Source organism: Pinus tabuliformis, chromosome 6 (genome assembly GCF_031772625.1).
Source record: "Pinus tabuliformis cultivar Carrire ecotype Pingquan chromosome 6, CPIR1, whole genome shotgun sequence".
In the NCBI taxonomy this organism is placed as follows: Eukaryota; Viridiplantae; Streptophyta; class Pinopsida; order Pinales; family Pinaceae; genus Pinus; species Pinus tabuliformis.
The window spans coordinates 459,002,208-459,021,939 of record NC_142292.1 but is presented as its reverse complement, the minus strand read 5'-3'; the positions used below and the strand labels follow the sequence as shown (position 1 = coordinate 459,021,939).

Below are 19,732 nucleotides of genomic sequence, written 5' to 3'. Positions count from 1 at the left end.
AAAACCTATGCATAGTCATACCAAGGAGATGATCCCATATTTCCAAACCTCTCCTTGTCGAAAAGTCTCGTAGTGAATGCACCTAAGAGGATATATGAGACCCCTTTTAGAAATGGAATTAGTGATAGAGTTGTATTCTTGAAACACATGTTGAAATGAGATCCTATGAAATGTGTCTTTCAACACCCCTATCCGCCTCATCCAGTTTTGTAGCAGTGGTGGAGAAAAGGATGACTTGCCCATAATCCAATTAATGACCGCCCTGGAGTCACCATATATGCTAATAGATCCTAAATCAAGCCTCCTTGTAAAATATAGCAATCCCTAGAGTAGTACCACCTCGGACCTCAAATTTGTTCCTTCACCACAACCCCCAAAAAATGTATACCTTGTTGTCATCGAGACTTAAATATGAGCATCACAACCACAACAACTCTATTGTGTCACCCAGTCAAAATATTTATTTGGATATTGAGAAATATATGGGATCATCATGTTTCTCCAAGGCTTTTTACTTCATAACTTCTTACCATATTCCTTATATAAAACACGAATCATGTCACAGGTTCTATCAATGGCATATGTGCATCCCAAAAAAATGATTGCATTTATACCCTTCCATGTGCCCCATAAAATAAAAAATCAAGAGCCTTCTTTTCCTCAAATTGAAACAAACATTGATCATTGCTTTCCCCCATAGACAGGTAGTACCAAATCGCATGAATGTTTAGACAATGAAAAACTCAATTCCATGTGGAGATGGAAAAGTGACCTTGTATGAATAAGTTATAAATGTATTCATTATCACCTTTGCACAGACAACATCTACTAGGACTAGTGAACCCTCCTTTTCTCAAGTTCTCCTAGGTAAGGACCTTATTCCTCCATACCATCCAATTGAAAATTTGGATTTTTAAAGGCATGTTCCAGGACCACATAGTCCGAAAATTACACATAGTCTCATTAGCCTGTTAGAAAAGAGAAATCATCTTGTATATTTCTGATACATAAATCTCACCCTAAATAAGAGAAGCTTTCCATCTAATCTTGTCATCCACATGACCAATTAATAACCCAACCCACTGTAACTACAAAATATATTGCTCCCATATAACAACATCCTTGCTATCAAAACCTATCTCCATTGCACCTTTCCATCCCAGGAATATATTTAAAGCATCAGATTTTTCTAGTATTTGATTTATAAAGAATATGCCCTCACCTGTAGATGTCGAAGGATCATTTTCGAAAGTTGTTGTGTGCCATGCACACGGGGGATCCACTGGGGGAGAAATACCATAACACGTATGTTCATATTGGGGGACATATATTGAGGAAAAAATAACATAATATATTGAGCATATAATAGGGGGAAATGGTTTTTATATTGGCAGGTATAAAAACTAAAGCTCAAAGTTAATGGAAAAAGTGTCCTCAGACATGTAATTTTATTAATCAGAAAAAAAACAATTACATATTTGATTTTGCAAGAGTTTACACCCAAACATCCAAACACTCTTGCAATGAGCTATTTATAAGCTCCATGTCCTAAGTACCTCTAATTATGAATCACTTATTAAATAACAAGTGTTTATTTACAATAAATGCTATTCAAAACAACTAGCTAACAAATATCCTAAAATAGAGCCTAAGATACGACACTTTTGGAGAGTCATATCTTGTTACAACAATATACTAATTCTAATGTCTCCATTAAATAAATAAACATTCTAGAATAATAATTATTTTATTCCTACTTTATAATCTATGATAATATTTTATTTTTGGATCATCTAACATTCCCCCCTATGATCCAAAAATACATTACAACAGATACCAAGTTCATCCCTGAACTTATTAAATTTTATTCTGCCAAGCGGTTTTGTGAAAATGTCGGAGATCTGATCTTCGGAAGGACAATAAACTGGCTTGAGGACATCTTTGGCAATGAGAGATCTGATATGATGATACTTGGTGTCTACATGCTTTGTATTTGATTGAGAAAACTGGGTTCTTCGCAAGTTTGATGGCTGACTGGCTGTCGATGAATAATGATTTAGCTTCTACCTGAGAAATGCCCAAGTCCTACAAAATTATGCGCAACCAAACAATTTCACATGCTGCTTCCCATGCTGAAATGTACTCTTCTTCTGCTGAAGAAGTGGTCACTGCAGCTTGTTTCTTACAACTCCAAGATACTGTGGCTGACCCCATGTTCATTAAATAACCTGATGTTGATGCTTGATCATCAATACTTCTAGCAAAGTCGGCATCGGAATATCCACCAAGTACAAAATTTTTAGTCTTTATGTAAAGAAGACTAAAATCTTTTGTTCCTTGGATATATCGAAGAACTCTTTTGGCTGCATTCCAGTGGCTATCTTGTGGTTCCTACATAAAATGTTAAAGAATACTGACTGCATAGGATAGATCAGGACGAGTATTTTTCAAATAAATCAAGTTGCCAATCAACTGTATGTAAGTTGTATTGTCCACCCTTCCCCCCCTTCAAATTTTGAAATGGGGGTGAGAACGGGCTTGCAATCCTGCATACCAAATCACTGAAGAACCTCGGCTGCATACTTACTCTGAGAAATGAAAATATGATGTGGACGTTGGAAGACTTCAACTCCAAGATAGTAGTGAAGTAATCCCAAATTTGTCATCTTAAAACCTACATGTAACTCCTTTTTCACCTATGCAATATGATCATCATGGTTTCCAGTAATGATCAAATCATCTACATACATAACAAGAATTACCAGATATTTTCCCTATTGCCGCACTTACAAAGTATCATCAGATCCACTTCATTGAAAACCAACTTTCTTAAGGTATTCATCCATCTTTGCATTCCAAGCTCGGGGAGCTTGTTTTAATCCATATAAAGCATTGATCAATTTGCAGACTTTATGTTCTTGTCCTTCAACTTCAAATACTAGCAGTTGTGTCATATACACTTCTTCCTATAAATCCCCGTTGAGAAAATCACTTTTCACATCCATTTGATGAACTTTCTATCCTTTCTGAGCGGCCAATGCAAGTGTTAATAAGATGGTGTTCCATTTAGTTGTAGGATCAAACGTTTCCTCATAATCAATGCCTTCCTGCTGTAAAAAACCTTTTGCGATAAGTCGTGCTTTATACTTTCAATTTCTCCCTTTTAATTCTACTTAATTCTGTAAACCCATTTGCATCCTATGGGTTTAACATTTGATGGGCAATCAACAAGTTTCCAAGTGTTGTTATCAATTACTGCTTGATATTCTTCAACCATAGCATGTTGCCATTATTTATGTTTTACTACTTCTTTGTATGTGGAAGGTTCAGTAAAATCATTTGCTATCAAGGAAAATTTTCCTTCACTTCTATGTGCCCTTCTGGTGCCTATTTTATTCTACTCATCAGGCTTTACATCTTTCAAAATTTGAACTGCCCATTTTTGTAGTTGGTGCTCACTTGTTTGTGCTTCTGAAAACTATCCATCATTGTAAAAAGGATTAATATAAACTGATGTTCTTCATTCAAGTGAAGAGTGTGAAGAATCACTGTCAGAAGAACTGTTGTTGCTTGGAGATGCGGATGAACTGCTAGAAGACCCAGATGATGTTGTTGAAGTAGATGGAATGGCTGACTCATCTTTAGAGGAAGGAAAATCAAGTTCATACCAATTTGGTGAAGTTGGTTGACTTTGCATTTTTCCTTTTCTTTTACTGCCCTTAGTTTCTAACTTGTGAAGAATATTTTCGATTTCTTCAGCACTCTTACTCTCAGTTTCATCAAAAATGACATCCCTGTTCACAATGAATTTTCCATTGGTCAAAAGTCGATAGCCTTTCTTCTCATCATAATAGCCAATCATTGTGCTTTTTAAACTTTTTGAGTCAAGCTTATTTCGTTTTTCTTTCGCAACTAAGGCATAACATACTGATCCAAAATATCTAAGATGTTTGACTCGAGGTTTGAAACCAAACGAAGATTCATAAGGTTTGATTCCGTCTAAAGAAGCAGTTGGAGATTTGTTTCTTAAGTAGACAGCTGTATGTATTGCTTCTGCCCAATATGTTGGACTTATCCTCTTGAAAGTTAACATGGATCTCACCATTCCTAACAAGGTGCGATTCATTCTTTCGACTACTCCAATTTGCTGTGGAGTGTAAAAATTAGTAAGATGTCGTCTTATGCCATTTTCATTGCAATAAGTTTTGAATTCATTTGAAGTGAATTCTCCCCCATTGTCTATCCTGAGAGTACCTATCTTTTCTTTGATTTCATTTTCAACAGTTGGCGAAAATTTTTAAACTTCTCAAAAGCTTTTGACTTGTTCTTCAAGAAGTAAACCCAAGTCATTCTACTGAAATCATCAATGAATAGTAAGAAATATTTGCAACCACCAAAGGAAGTTTGTAGTGGTCCACAAACATCACTGTGAACTAGTTGTAGTCGCCTGTTTTCACACCATGAACTTGTTGGAAAACTTTCTCGACTTTGTTTGCCATAAATGCAACCTTCACATTTTTCATTTTCCCTTTTGAAAGTGGGAAGTCCTTTAACCATTCCTTGTTTTTGCAATTGAGAAAGACTCTCAAAATTTAAATGTCCATATCTTACATGCCATAGTCTTACAGGTGAAATACCTATAGTTACTACCCCTGCAAAATCAAATTGCCTTGGAATACTTGTCCCTTTCATCCGTAATAGTTTTCATCTTCATAACCTGTCATGACAATTTTCAACTTCTGTTTGACTGAATTAATCTTGACTAAACCGTCTTCCATAATCACCTAATGTCCAGCTTGTCGAATCGTGAATAAAGAGAGAAAACTTTTCTTAAAAGTTGGTACATACCATACATTGGAAATCATTTTTTCTCCAATGTTAGGGAGAAAAACTTTAACTACTTCTTTTCCATAAGGAGTATGTTTTGTATCATCAACAAGAAAAATGGAATTAAGTTGGCAATCTTGAAAATTCCAGAAAAAATCACGTCGACAAGTCATGTGCTGAGTTGCCCATGAATCCAAGATCCGGGCATCTTCATAATCACTTCTAAGATGGGATGAAAGTTGTGATGCTGGTGAGGAAGTAAAAACATATGTTGAGTGATCATCATCTTGATCATTTGCAAATTGTGTTGAATGCTGTTGAAACTTGGGAATTTTATTAAGAGATGTTCGAAAATCTTCAGCGTAATGGCCAACTTTGTTACATCTTTGACACACAATTTGACTTAAGTCTCTTCCTCTTCCTGAAGATTGTCCTCTGCCTCTACTTTGACTTCTATTTTGAGATTGTCCTCTACCTTGATTATTATTTCCTTGTCCTTGAAAATTGCCTCTTCCTTGGTTGTTTCCTCTACCTTGAAAATTACTTCTTCCTGAACTGTTGTCTCTATTAAAGTTATTTCCTCTGCTTTGGCTTCGACCTCGACTTTGTACATTATGTGCTACTTGATTATGATTGAAATCCCTCTGCCTCTACCTCAAGAACTGTTTTTTGATGATTTACTAGTGCTGGCTTATGTGAGAAAAACATCTTCACCAACTTTCTTCTTCTTCCCAATGGTTTTATCATGCTGGGTCAACATTTCACAGAGCTCATCAAACTTTAGTTTCTCTAATTTCCCAGTTAATTGTAAAGTCTCAAAAAAATGCGTGTAGGAAGAAGGAAGTCCATCAACTACAATTGTTACCATAAAACTATCATCTATTGCTGGAAAACCATCATTAATTATTTCTTGCCTAATATTCTTAAGTCTTGAGATATATTCAAGAACATCACCTCCTTCAGTTAATTTTTGTTGCAACAATTTTAATTGTAGATCAACTTTCTTTGATTCAGATGAGTATCAAAGAGGTCTTTAAACGTTTTCAAGGCAGACCACACATCTGTAGCATTTTCTATATGGACATACATTTCATCATTGACAGAAGATTTAATAAGAGCTAAGGCTTTGGCATTCTTAACTTCCCATTTTGCTAGTGCAGCTGCATTTGTGGGTTTATTTGGCTTAATATCTCCATCACATATACCCTGCCATAATTCATTGTAAATGAGAGTGCTTTCGATGAGACGGTGCCATGTTTTATAAGATTTTGTGCCTTCAAGTTTGCCAAAATCAGAAAACAAATTAATCAACTTTGACATTGTAGCGTTGAAGCTTCACACCAAGAATAAAAAAAATTTCAAATGGGCAACACAACACACCATGCAAAAAACATGATCTATCAGGGCTTGGCCTTAACCCTTGTATAGTCGTTGAGGCAGGAGAAAAATGACTGAGCTTTACACTTGGCTCTAGTCAATTTCTCAAAATTTACAAGGTAACTTTCAAATTTTGACTTTTACAATGATGCTCTTGCAAAACTTGGTTAAAAAAAAGAAGTTACCCCCACTCAAAGTAAAATTACTTTGAATTACACTTATCCCTTCAAAAATTACAGTTAAAATCCCCTTATTACTCCAAAAATTTACAAAAGACCTTATTACTCCACAACCAATAAATTCCCAAAATTAAAAAAATCACTAGATATCTTCAAAATACAATATACCTTATCTCTCCAAATATTTACAAAATTAAAAATATTCCTTATCTCTCCAGCAAAGACTTTTCAGATTCACCTTTAAAAAAAAAAATTATCAAACGCTGGATCTTTTTTTACATGTCAAACCCAGGCTGGTTGGCACTGGCTAGCTAGTTCTTACGCTGGTTGGTTGATCATCAAATTCGGAGGAAGAGAAATGGAGAAAATTACAACATGGGAATCATGGCATTGCCGATGAGGATGAAGGGAACTTTTCACAAAATAAACAATTGGTTGGGCACCAATTGTATCAAGAAAAGTCTTTTTGTACTCATAAGTGTTGAACAAATTTAATATTTTTGCATAATATCGAAGTTGAAGAAAGCGAATGAAGACTTCATTTCTTGACCCATCCTAAATTATTTAATGTCTTCGCAGTGCCATCCGTGTTTGCACGCACCGGAAAGCACAAAGAAAGAAATGCCAGCAGCATGGCATTGGTTCAACTCCCATTAATCAGCAACGACAAAGTGGATTTCCACATAGCCGCTCCTTATTAGCGTACGAAGAAGGTGGAAATTTCTGAAGCAATTCCCCACTGGAATCCTCCCTGATAGAGAATTCTGCGACACGCTCAGTTTCACCAGAGACGTGAGATTCAGAATCGAATTGGGTATGGGGCCGTTTTAAAAAAAAAATTGCACGTGAAATCTTTTCACTTCCCCTAGGACCACTAGCAAACTTTTAATATCCAAAATAAATACTCATGTAGCAGAAATTTGGCGTGAGAAGAACAACAAACCTGAGAATCCACTCAGGAATCTGTACTCCACATTGAGGAGCAGAATAATGTCGCCTTGCCAAATGTGAATATGTTGTAGTGCTCTTGCAATCATTCACTGATCAATTTATAATCAGTTCTATGTACTGCGTGACCACTTCAACGTAGATCAATTCATAATCATTCTCCATACTGTGTGACCACCTCAACGTAGATCAATTCATAATCAATTTTCCATATTGCGTGAAACTTTTGCTTCCATTTCTGGTCCAAAATGCTTCAGACTCAAGTTCTTTGGCACTGAATGGGTCCTTACATATCTTACCGGGGGTACGATTACTGGTGCAGAGCATTATCTGAAGAAGAACAAGTAGCAGAGGGAGGGATGACAATTTCTTGGATCCAACAACGCTTCATTATTTTCACTAATTCTCTTTTTTATTCTTTTCTAATAATATAGAAATTGGTTTTCAGATTTAACAATCTAAAAACAATAATAAAATTTCTTTTCTTTTGAACAAAAAAGGGACAAATTCCATACCAATCATATGCTGAGCAATTCAATGGAGTTTTCAAAAACTTGTACAGTTGGAATATCCTCTTCACATCCACTGCAACATTGCTGGAGCTCTGATACCACAATAATGGTAGAAGTGCCCTTAGACACGTAATTTTATTAATCAGAAAAAAACAATTACATATTTGATTTTGCAAGAGTTTACACCTGAACATCCAAACACTCTTGCAATGAGCTATTTATAAGCTCCATGTTCTAACTACCTCTAATTATGGATAACTTATTAAATAACAAGTGTCCATTTACAATAAATGCTATTCAAAACAACTAGCTAACAAATCTCCTAAAATAGAGCCTAAGATACGACACTTTTGGAGAGTCATATCTTGTTACAACAATATACTAATTCTAATGTCTCCATTAAATAATTAAACATTCTAGGATAATAATTATTAATTTAATATCTTAAATTAATAATTATTTTATTCCTACTTGATAATCTATGATAATATTTTATTTTTGGATCATCTAACAAAAGTTAACGAAAAAATATAAAGAGGTATAAAAAATATTAATTAAAAAATAGATACCTACAATATCTAGTGAAAGTAGGGGTTTTTTAAATTGGGAATGTGTACTTGGTTTGAATTGGTAAGGGGTTAAATAATGTGATTTTTAGAGGTATTTTCCAATATGTAGTCAAACTAAGGATTTTGTTTAGTATTCTAGGAACACACATGTTATGTTAGAGGTTCACTAAGTGAAGTCCCCATGGCCACGCAATCCCAGTATTGGGTCAATCCCCACCTTAACAAATCCCCTATTCTGATCTCCCATTGCATATTTTCCATTATCCAATTTTTTATTTTCATAAAACTATTCCAAAAGCGTGATATTTTTTTTTTACACCATCCCCACCCTGTACCAATCCACAAAAGACTGATTTTTCATGTATTTTTCCTTTATGATTGATTATCATATCCTTGTGCCACATATGGCCCTCCAAAAACTCTTTGACAATAGAGCCTAGCCACAAATTTTTAAATCTTTTATACCCCATCCTCCACTATCATTTGATTTTTTAATTTCACCCAAGCGTACCAAATGAAATTTTTTGCCTCCCCTCACCTCAAACCATAGAAAATTTGTGATGATGGAATGTTCATTTTGAATGATATTATTAGGTATCATAAATAAATGTATACATCAAACAACATTGTTCAGCATTAATGACTAAATGAGGATCATTCTACCCCCCATTGGTAGCCATATGTGTGTACAATGTGATAACTTGCACTCAAATTTTTAAACTAGCAATTGCCCCAAAAGGTGCAAAGAGAGGCCGATAGAAATGTTAAATTGAAAGAATTGTATTTTGGTTTAAAATAATAAATATTATAAGGTGACGTAAAATCTGTGCACATATGTCAAGCAGGACTATACCCAGAGGTCGAGTAGGAAACCACGCCAGATGTCTCAACGAGAATGAAAGTGTCGATGACAGTGGCTTGCCTATAATGCGTCTAGGCTCTCCCATTGATTTGTGAACATTCCATCTTACTTGCAATAGTGCACTGTATCGCTCTTATACTTGTCATTTGAATTACTTGCTCATTGACCTTTGATATTGTTCTATCTTTTTTAGCTCAGGTAAGACGTGAAGGTCTGGAACCTTCCTCGAATAGAAGGAACGAATCACAAAATTGAAGGGAAAAAAAACTTGCCGATGATATGTTGCAAGAATCCATGCCAATTATGAGAATAGTTTGATGTTCATTGAAATTTGTTTACATCCCAAAGAGTATTAGGCAAACTTTGAATACATAGTTTAATTATTATATATATAAAAGCCCTGAACATAATTTCAGGAAATAGCATACAGAATCCATCCCTAGACAATAAACTACAGAAACTTTAAACAGCATAGTACCACGAAATTAACCTATTGCTTGCACTTGCATATGAGCTTGTACGCACACGCAAAAACACCTATTTGAATTCCTCTGCATTCGCCTTAATGTGATTGGCTGCTATGGGAAAATCCTCGTCCAGACATATATCCCAATGGCCATCCCATCTGATGAAAAACTCAGTATCCGTGAAATACTACACCCTGTGCACATCAGGTGCAGGAGTATAGAGATATCCCCGGGGTCCAAATCGAAGCATTGCTTCTTAGTGAAACATTCTTGTGTTCCTCCACATGTATCTGCCGGAAACATTCCAATGCTTCGCCATGAAACCCATTATGCACAAGTCCAACAATCATAGCTGTCCATGTGACAACATCTCGATGGCGCATTTCCTCAAACACTTTAGTTGCATCCTCCACAGAACGGCACCTGCAATACATATCCACAAGCACACCTCCCACAAAGACATCAAGCTCATAACCGGTCTTAATAACTTGCCCATGAATCTCCATCCCCTGTTGCAGGTCCATTAAGCTTCCACATGCCTTCAGCATGATTGAGAACGTAAAATTATCAAGCTCTGTGCCAGATAACTACATCTGATTATAAATCTCCATAGCCTTGGTTTCTCATAACCCATTCTTAACATAATCTCTGAGCAAAGCATTCCACATAAACACAGTCTGCTCATAGGCTTCATCGAATGCCGCCCGCGCATCGACAATGCTTCCACAGGCAGAATAAAGATAAACAAGGTTGGTAGCCAAGTAAGGATTCTGATGAGCCCCTGTGATTCTCATGTGGGCGTGGACCTGCTTGCCTTATTCCAATAATTTCTGGACAATGCATCAAGCTTCATCAACCAGCCTTTCTCTGCACAAAAGAACAGTGCTTGCCAGAAGCCAGGGAAGAAGAAGAACAACAACAAATGGCAGGGAAAAAGCAGTAAAAATATCTTCAATAGTGACATAAAAGAATGGGAAAAAGTAGTAAGGGAACTCAACTTACATTGTGATCATACACACGTACTAAGACAATGCTTATATTGTGAACTCTGCTTATATTGTGATCATACACACGTACTAAGGCAACGCTTCAAATTGATAACCACAACTGCTTACAACCTAACACTTTAATAAGCGCTATTTGAGTGTGTCAATACCCACTGGTTCTAGAGATATTGGATATGACTCAAATTCGCTGCATTTTTGTGAATAAGATCACTCTCTTAAGGAGTAATACATGAAGCAAAAATGATTTATCACAAAATCTTATGGTCTTCAGTTGCAATTTTTGAATGGTATTTAAAATTGGACTTTATGGATTACTTGTTGAAATTTCCATACGTGAATGGTCTCTATCTAAACAGGGGTTTTAGATTCAGCATTACCTTGTGACTTGAATCAATCTAATTTTATAACAAATTATGCATCACTTGGGATACTTCACAATTGTTCTCAACATTAATCTACATTTTGTAATCATTTAAGCATCACTTTGGGATTACTTCACACTTGTTCTCAACATTAATCTACTTGTTTGTAACCATTTAAGCATTCACTTCGGGGTATTTCACACTTGATCTCAACATTTGCAAATTCTCACATCTTTGACGAATGAATCGATTTGATTGAGTTAAGTATAAGAGTAGTCAATTCATGCTAGTATTTTCCAATTTCTCTCCCAACAATCTAAGTTTAAATTGATCATGTGGATTCCCCCTGGGATAGGCAGTCTCCTTGGTCGGGCAAGGCCATCAAGGTGTCATGCTAGTATTTTCCAATTTCTCTCCCAACAATTTAAGTTTAAATTGATCATGTGGATCCCCCCTGCGATAGGCAATCTCCTTGGTCGGGCAAGGCCATCAAGGTGACAGTGAGTGGCTTGCCTATTATGCGTCTAGGTTGTCCCATTGAGGTTAGGACTTTTCCTCCTAGGTGATAATTTGAGTGGTAACAGTGAGTTTGGGTGATATTTATGACTTAAACTTTAAAGAATAAGTCGGGATTGATTCAGATTCAGCTGATTAGACTCTGTTTCCTCTTAAAACATAGTCAAACTCCCGACTCCACTTGGACTGCGAAGAGTCTGATAACACTGCCAAGAAGCTTCATATGGCATAAATTGCAGAGCAGTAAAGGCATTAGTGGACTGAAAATAAAATGTCATACAGATCAACTTGGTTAATAATTTACTCAGTCCATCTATATTTAAGAAGCACATCTATAATAATTGAAAAGCCACTGACCTTGAAGAAGAGGGGATGGTTGAGGTTCTGCTCCTCCATCTGTTTGAGGACTGCAAGCCAATCTACTCTTTTGGGCTTCATTATTCTCACCCACTTCATGATTAGGATCATCCTCTTCTGATAAACAAATTATATGTTTCATCAAGGCCTTGCTCCTTCCAGACAACTTTGGAGGCAGAGCTTCTATGAGCCTTTTTTGCGTCTTATCCAATCCATTGTCGTCTACATCAGCCCACCTCAATCCCTTGCCCTTTACTTGCTGGTTGTCTTTATCTCCCCCAACATCAGAATCTGATTCATCCTCTGCATCTTCAACCTCAAATTCATAATACTTTTCTTCTTCGGTTGTCGTTGTTGCTATCGTTAATGGGTGTCCGGGGCTTTAATGTTTTGGACTTTTGATTTGTGGATTTTAAATCATTTGCTACGTTTCTTTCCATCCATTTTACCTTGTGCTTTTGCTTGTTCTTGCTGGGTTTAAGGCAACCTTTGACTATCATTTAGCATCTTAGGAGCAGGAGCCTTGGTTTTGTCTAGTTTTAGGCCTTCAGCTGCTGTGTAATTATTTGAATAATGAATCTTAATATTAAATTAAAAGGGATAAACGTATTATCACTCTATTCATCAATCTGGAATTATTATCTGAACGATCTGTGGGTTTGTTTCAACTTTTCAAGTATGGTAGATGATTTACGAGGGTTGGTTGTGATCTGTTGGGTGCTGTAGCTAAATTTCAGTCACCTATCCCATTTTTTACAGAGTTTGTGGCTTTGTTGGCTGTTTCTTAACACTTTATGTTTGGTTTATTTGCCATTGAGGTAGTAAAAAAATGGCTGGTGCTATATATCTTTTGTGCTGAGGGTGCTATACCTTGGATCTGCAGGTGATGAAGACTTTGGAAGGCCTAAGTTTTCTGGTCATGTGGATACAGATCTTTTCTTGTCTCTTGCACCTCGAATGGAAGTACTTTTCCCTCCTCGGAAAAGACTCTGTGGTAATTTCATCATACCATTCAGAGAGACAAAGCGAAGGCAAGAACATAAAGATCTTATTAGCATGCTGCCTGATGAATGTCTTCTTGAAATATTCATACATCTACCAGCAGCTCGAGACCGCAGCGTATCCACATGTGTGTCGAAGCGCTGGCTTATGCTCCAGAGCAGCATGCAGAGAAGTGAAATCAAGAGATCCAAACCAAGCCCCAAAACTTGTGGAGAAACACCTAATAGAGACTACTCAGAACAATGTAAACTGTGTTAAAAGAATGCAAGTTTTACTGAGAACAATTTTGAAGAGTTTTCCGATGATGGATTTGGTGAAGTGGAATATTTAGAGTCAAAGTCAACGAATTTGGACGTAGGATGGAAAGGAACTGCAGATAAAGGAACAAGTGAAAAGCAGCCAAGATGGGCTATTAGAGACCTGTCCAGGTGTTTGGAAGGAAAGAGAGCTACTGATATTAGGCTTGCAGCAATTTCTATAGGTATGGGTGGTCGAGGAGGACTAGGCAAGCTCAAAATCCGAGGAAATCACCCTTCCCGAGGGGTGAGTGATCTAGGTCTTAGTACAATTGGTCTTGGATGCCCAGCACTCAGGGTCTTATCTCTCTGGGATTGCCCCTTAATTAGCAGTAAGGGATTGTTGGCAATTTCTAAGGGCTGTCATCTGTTGGAAAAGCTTGACCTGTTCAACTGCCCATTGATTGGAGACAAGAGTTTGGAAGCTATTGCGGAAAATTGCCCTGGCTTATTAACCCTCAACATAGAAAGCTGTCCAAAAATCGGAAACAAGTCCCTGGAAGCAGTTGGGCAGCACTGTCCCAATCTTAAATCCTTATCCGTCAGTGACTGTTCTCTTGTTGGTGACCAAGGGATTATGTCTTTAGTGTCGAGTTCAACAAAGTTGGAGAAGGTGAAGCTGCAGGCTGTAAAAGTTACTAATCATACTTTAGCTGCTATCGGACTTTACTGCAAGAATTTAACTAAATTAACATTTGTAAATCTCCAGAAAGTCACAGAGAAGGGTTTTCAGGCTCTGGGAAATTCTTCAGTTATGCAAAAGCTGAAACTACTGTCAATTACCTGTTGTCGAGGATTAACAGACCCGGTTTTGGAGTCCATAGGACAAGGTTGCCCTAGTGCGCGCAAGTGTGAATTATTGTCTGACAAAGGTTTGAAATCATTTACCAAAACTGCAATTTCGCTTGAAAATTTACAGTTAGAGGAACGCAATATGATATCTCACTTTGGCCTGATAGATGCTTTAGGAAGCTGTAGTGGAAAGCTGAAGGTGCTCACACTTGAAAAATGCACCGGGATCAAAGAGTCTGGACTTAGGGAAGTTCCAGTACCCACCTGTGAATCTTTGAAATCTCTTAATATTCGCTCATTCCCATTCCTTGGAAATGGATGCTTGGCTTTACTGGGACTCTGCAGGCATGGCACAAGATGCCATGGGCTTGGGACTCTTCTCGACCTCGACGAGACACGAGACACATACGGCGATAGACAGGCGGGAATGATAGCAGAAGCGAGGGATATTGACCCCCGCTAGGCGCCGATAACAAAAATGCCTACCATTCCACCGAAGGATGAAGACCATAACAGAAACGGTTGAACAATTTCCCGCTGAATGTGGATGCCAGGTGTCAGCCTCAGAAACAAAAGGACGACGAAAGTTTCTTTCAAAGGAAGGCCTATCGGCCTAATTATCCATTGTCAATCCATAGTATGATAATTGTTTGGATTTAATCTATAGCCTAGATAGGTGAAACCATCATCCACAGGTGAGATCCCAAAATCATAGATTTGTGCGATCTTAGATATGATCTCCTGTTGTTCAGAGGTATGGATGAGTAAATATTTAGAACTATTCATAGAAATAAAAGAAGCATACCCAAAATTTGAGATGATGAAAAATAGTTCTTTCCATTGGGTTATGGATATCTATCCAAAGATAAGATCATTTTCAACAAACATAAGATGAGTTATAGTTACCTTCTTTGTGACTTGAAGTCCAAAAAAATTTTTGTCGATCTTTCCGTGGTTATTTTCTTGCTCATCCCATCGATGACAAGTAGAAACATAAGTGGAGAAAGTGCAAAACCATGTCTCAACCCTTTGCGATCCCTGAAGAAATTTGTGGACACTCCATTAATCTAAACAATGTAATTAACCATCGTCACATATGCCAAGATCAAGTCCACTATAGCAATAGAAAGGTTTATTTTGTGGAAGATCATCCTTAATAAACACCAATAAATATTGTCGCAGGCCTTGCGTATATCTAGCTTAAGAATAATAACCGCCTTTTGTTGTGACTTAATGGAACGATTGTACTCTTAACAACAATGTTATAGACATTTTTGTGCCTTACAGCTATAAGCATGAAATGTCCATAATTCAAGGGATCCAAAGTCCCTAAAGATGTTGTTACAGCTCCTAAAGGAACAAGGTCAACCAATGACAACTTCTCCCAGAAGTTCTCCACCAAAAACCACTCAGAAATGGTCAATTCAGGATCAATTCAGAGGCTCCACTAGCTGCCTGCATTGAAATGCAGAGACTACACTAGCTAGGTGCACTGCAACGCAGGTGAAAGCACTACCAGGGTGCGCTGAGCGGGAAATGACAAATGGCAAGCTCATTCAACGAGGTGGAAAGACCCTGGAAGCTTCCAAAATCTTCTCCAATGACACTTGCCTCAATGAATTCGACTAATGATGAGTAAGAGGTTCTCAACCTCCAAGTGGAAGCAAGAACTGATAGAGAGAAGCCACAAGTCAAAACATAAGCTGACTCATCCTCTCTACTTACATCTATATATGGATCTCTCACCCAGAGGTTCAGGAGGCTGGAATTTTGTACTTTGCAGAGAATTGTTGTTGGTTTGAGATTGAGATTAGTACATTGGTTGATTTATGCTTTGTTGGAGGAGAGGAAGGGATTCCTTTCTTGGGAGGTAGATGCTGGATCAGAACTCACTTGGTTGTATCTCCTCTTGGACTTTCTTATTCTATCAATAAACTATTTGAGTTTCTCCTACATGCTGTGTATCAATGATGTTTTGTTATGCTTACATGTTTAGCTTAATCTGATCTTGAGCTTTTTATGAATGTATATCTGTATCTTTGTGTAGTTTCTCTCTCTTGTGATCTTGCAGGAATTCGGTGAAGCTGGGCCGGTGAAGGAGAAAGAAGCTGGGAGCTACTGAAGAGAGGAGTGGTTTGGATCGACAAACTAGCAGAAGACACAGGTTAGTTACATCCTTTCTCCTCATTTACATTTCATAAAGAAGAATACTCAATTAGTTTACCTTGTTTGTTGCTAAAGCACTATCACACCTTAGAGTGGGATAGGGGCATTCCGAATTGGATACTTTTCCCAACAACAAACAACATCTTAAATATGAAAATTCCTGAAAAACCCAAATTGTTCCATTGATATGAAATTTGATAGCTTCCATTTTATTCAATTAGCAATTATTTTTTAGATAATTTTGTATCTGATATTACATAAGGATATAGGCCTGTAATCCTTAAAATAAACTAGACAAGAAGACCTAGGGATGTGTTCTATGAAAGTGGCATTTATATCATCGGAGATCATACTATGACGCTTGGATTCTTCTGCTATATTTAGCATGTCCTCTACCTAATATCCAAGAAGTGAATGAAGATCTGAATTGTCAATCCATTCAGTCCTAGAAATTTATCCCTGGAAAAATATTTAAGGACAAATGTCAACTCCCCCATCATAATAGGTTTTTCGAGCTCCATAACTGCCTCCGTCAAGGAAAGGAAATAATAAATTCCATTTGATTATCTATGTCAACATATTCTCTTTCCTAAAAAAACCCCCAAAATATCTCATGGCCTCATTATGTATGTTCCTGTTACTTGTGAATTTTTCACTCGATTCAGAGACAATCTCCCAAATTGTATTCCTGTCCCTACGCATTGTGGCATATTGCTAAACAAACTTAGTATTTTTGTCACCATCCTTTAGCCAGACAGCATGACTTTTAAACCTCCATTTCTCTTCATGCAACCCAATAATATGTCTCTTACGAATTTCCAACTCCTGAATCTCATCAATATGTGGCCATGTTAAAAATATCACATCCTTTGCATTGTTTAAATGGGCTATTTATACCTCTACCTCTGTTAGTTCCTTTTGATGAAGAGTCATTTTATCTCATTCCCAAAATTTCACCACCCTTTTGAGATTATGCAGCTTCAAAAATATAGCCTCCATCCATGATAGATCATTTGGAACTGTAAAATGGGACCATGTGTCATGAATTAATTTGCAAAATTAGGCTCCCCTAATCAAGATTGGTTAAACTTAAATGGAAATCTCTTCCACATTCGATCTCCCTTCCATTAAAGAATGATTAGAGCATGGTTCGAAAGTGATGTTGTAGAAACCCAAGATCACATAGATTTGAATGTATCCAAAGTATTTTCATTTACCATAAAACAATCCAGGCATTTTGTAATGTGTTTGAGACCAACCCAACCATTCCTCCATGTCGGCACTACTGGATTTGGAAAAATTTCCACCAAGAATTTGGCTTCAAAAATATTTTTTAAAAATTGACCCATTAGATACATTTTGCATCTATGTCCCAAAAACTCCTCCCTAGTGACCGTGAGATTCAAGTCCCCAACAATAATAAGATATTCATTATTCAATATCCCACTTTCATCCATCCTATCCAAAAAGGCTTTTCTATCCTTGTATGGAACATATATATTGAGTAGATGGATATATTGGGTAGACCACAGAAGAAACTAATGAGAAATATCCCTGCAAAGAATTTGTAAGCCACAAAATCAATCCACAAAGGATCCCACATAGATAACATACCCCCTGAATCCAATAGAATTTGTAGATATTACCTTCCAACCCAGACAAATAGACATAAAGTATAACCTGTCTTTCTCTCCAACTACCATCATTTATTGAATCAAATTTATTGTTGAGCTAATAGATTTAAACAAATGTTTAAGGCATAATTTTTTAGGGGCATTTCCCAGGCCCCTAAAATTAAGAGAAATAATATTCATGGTGGAACAATAGACACGGGCATAGTATCTCTAAGAGCTCGAGATACCTTAGAATCCAAAATAGAGACCTCATGTAGGTCTAGGTCATCAATAAAATCAAAAGTCGTAGCTACCAACCTATTAACCCCCATCACCACCTTAGAGCGTCCTTTCCTCTTATGCTAAATAGTAACATTTATCGCAGATGGAGGAATGATATTTGGCCCAGCATGTGGAGCTCCAATTTTGTGAATGGTGAGAGGAAGCAGATCAATAGACGAATTATGCATATGGATCTGAATATCACTACCAACCGAATTGGTACGTGATAGACCAGCAAGAAAAGATCCAAAGCGAATAGAATTAGGTTAATTATTCAACATAGGTGCATTAAGATCTAATGGGATACTCACACATTCCCTACGATTCACATGAATCCCCCTAGGGATAGAATTAACATTAGCCTTCATCCATGATGGGATGGCTATGGACCAGTGGGGAGGAAGTTAGAATCACAGATTAAATGGCTTGTGAAATCAAACTACAACATTGACCACCCATACACACCTTTGGGTTATGAAACTGAGTCGATGGCATATCATCAATCATTACCTCACAACGCTCTGATGGACCATGTATCTCAATCTGAGATGTATTTTCGCTAGTAAATATATTTGATAAAGATTGAGAAACGAAAAGATTGTTACCTATAAAAGAAATCCTTTCCTCATCCTCCAATGCCTCTGACATCGATTCTATTCTGGATGTGTCCTTTTATTCCAGGATATCCTTTTTGTACTTGGTACCATTGTCACCATTCACATATTGGAAGCGTTGCAACCAATTAGTCATCATGTGACCCATTTTGTGACAGGGAAAATATCTGAAGGAACCCCTTCATAGTCAATGCTTTGTTCGAAAGTTGCAGATCCCCACATCAAATGTATATCTGTAGGAAAACCACCCAAAAATTTTAATTCCACCAACACCCATGCGATCCACTTGTCCATGGCATAAAGGTTTCACTTCTCTAAATAAATAAACTTCTTGTTTGTGTTCCCAATCTTAGTAATTTCCCTTCTAGTCCATAATTCAAGTGGAAATGCCAAAAGTTTTACCCAAACCATATGCCAGTGGGGAGTCTCGGTCAGTGGGCTAAAAGTCACATATCGATGATGAAGATGTAAAAACCTCCTCTCGTTCACCTACAAAGACTTCATGAGAAGGTATGTGTCCTCCTTATGTAAGAAATGGATGCTGAACCATCCGTTCATATGAATACTAGCCTTTAACTTATATTTCAATAGTGGCATCCAGTGTTCCCCACCCATTCCTGCATCTTTTCTCCATCTATGTTAGTCAACTCCCAACACGCAACGAGAGCCCTTTTCTGAAAACTAGAAATGTGGTCCCAAAAAATATCTTCCCCGAACTGAAGTTGTTTGGTTTTTTTATATGCTTTCATCGCCTTAATTTGTCGATTCAGGCCATCCCCGTCTCCTCGCATCGATAACCACCTTCTGTAAATTATTTCCATCAAAAACACAATTACCACTCAAACGAGAACTTGACCGAGCTCTCACTTTTTTAGAAGTAGCAAAAAATCATCCGATTTTGAAAAATGTTGATTTAGAATACACTTTTTTTTGGAGCATATTTTTGACACTTTAAATTTTCTTAATGAACGTTTTTTTTAAAAT

The 19,732-nt window shown here is 37.1% G+C and overlaps 1 pseudogene; it reads left to right on the top strand.

Moving 5' to 3' along the window:
• The window catches only part of LOC149259289 (EIN3-binding F-box protein 1-like), a 31,806-nt pseudogene extending 17,270 nt beyond the window's left edge, over positions 1–14,536 (top strand).
• Positions 14,537–19,732: the final 5,196 nt, after the last annotated feature.